The sequence below is a fragment of the Argopecten irradians genome, chromosome 11 (genome assembly GCF_041381155.1).
Source record: "Argopecten irradians isolate NY chromosome 11, Ai_NY, whole genome shotgun sequence".
In the NCBI taxonomy this organism is placed as follows: domain Eukaryota; kingdom Metazoa; phylum Mollusca; class Bivalvia; order Pectinida; family Pectinidae; genus Argopecten; species Argopecten irradians.
This window is the reverse complement of record NC_091144.1, coordinates 2,265,960-2,267,629: the sequence shown is the minus strand read 5'-3', so window position 1 is coordinate 2,267,629 and position 1,670 is coordinate 2,265,960. Positions and strand designations below refer to the sequence as shown.

The 1,670-nt window shown below is 37.1% G+C and overlaps 1 protein-coding gene across 1 annotated transcript in view; it reads left to right on the top strand.

Moving 5' to 3' along the window:
• LOC138334289 (anaphase-promoting complex subunit 4-like) overlaps nucleotides 1-1,670 on the top strand; it is a 106,905-nt gene that overhangs the window by 84,937 nt on the left and 20,298 nt on the right. The gene's annotated exons all lie outside the window — the stretch shown is intronic.

The window sequence follows — 1,670 nt, the reverse complement described above, 5'->3', positions numbered from 1 at the left end:
AGCGTAAACAACGCCAAGGCTAGAGTTGTAATGAATTCAGTCATTCATAGTGGAAAGGCATTTTGATTGACAATCAAGTTTGGCAGGGATTAGCCAATCAGAGAGCAGCAGAGCACTAGGAGGGACGTCAGTTATTGGTAGTAGACAGTTTGTAACCAGATAAGGATTCATTAGATAGTGTTAGGGTCTGTACAAAGGGTCATGAAAAATGTATACATAGATATAGCTCAGGTGAGAGATAAATATCTGGTCAGGTAAACTTACCTACCCTTTACCTGGATCTTAATTAAATAGCTTTGTCTATGGTAAACGTGCCCTCAGTATGTATACCTGTGTTGCCTTATTTCACGCATGCTGCATGTTTAAAAAACACTTTTTCTCTCTGCTACACAAAAGCAATGTGGTATACAGAGATATAAACAGAAGGAAATAAATATCCCTGTCGTACCTGACAAATTATCACCTGCTTTAATTGAATACCTACCAGGGACAACACCTGTACTTTTCACATGCAATAAAACAATGTTTTATTTATGAAATCAGGTAAAAATGAACAAAGGAGTATAATATTTCTGATACATACATCTGTAGTGTTTTAGTTTCTCCCCACCTGGACGAGATTATTTAACAATTGTTTACCTGTTCACCGCCCTTTCAGTAACGAGTTTATAAGTGTCTATTCCATGAATTAATTTAGATAAGACTTACCTGAGTTTAGTGTTAATTAGAGAAAGCAGGTGAGCATGTCTGTTCTAATGAAAACCAATATTCCCTCTGAACACTCTGAATATTTTATTAGATTTTACCAGGTGTGAAATAATATTGAAGATTATGAATTGTTGGGTTGAAATCTATATATAAAAAAAACCTCAAAATTAAAAAAAAAAAAATGATTAAGTTATAAAAGCATGCAAAGAAGACAAGAAATTTATTTTAACTGTGATATATCTTTGGTACGTACTACACCACATCTTACTTCTATGTTCCCCCCGATATGCAGAATAAGGGAATATTTACAAGGTCTTAATATAGGTAACAGTGACCTTGTTTCGACACATTGCTCTTACCCACAATTTTTCATCATTGAATGATGTTCTGTTAGGGGAGTACTAAAATGCACTGGCACACCAGGGTTTGAGCCTGCCATTCTCCAAACACTAGTTGATGCTCTTCCAGTAGAGCTATACCTGGTCTCTGGTCATTGACTCGGTCCAGAACCATTACCCTTTTCCCTCCATTTTAGATTTGGGCACAGTTCATAAATATAGAAGAAGCAGAAAAATGCATGGCCATATACTAGGGTTTGAACCCAGATGCTTGGAACACTAGTCAGATGCTCTAGAGCTATCTGGTTGTGGGCGATCGACCTGATGCAGAATTATTACAACTTTTACAATTCTAGAAACAAGAGGTGTAGGTGCTAGAATAGGATAGAGTAATACATCAATGGAAGGACAGACAACTCCTGATCAGTTCTACCAGTTACCAGGGAGGTGCTAAGGACACATTGTAGATCTACTACAGTTTCTCCACCAGCAGGTAGCACAAAGAGCCCTTGTCACCAGCCACATGTTCAGACTTTTGATAGTGTTCTTTTAACGTTGACATGTAATAACTTATTCAGTTTTAATAATCAACTCTCTGAGAGTATAGAGTGTTGGTTCGACCTT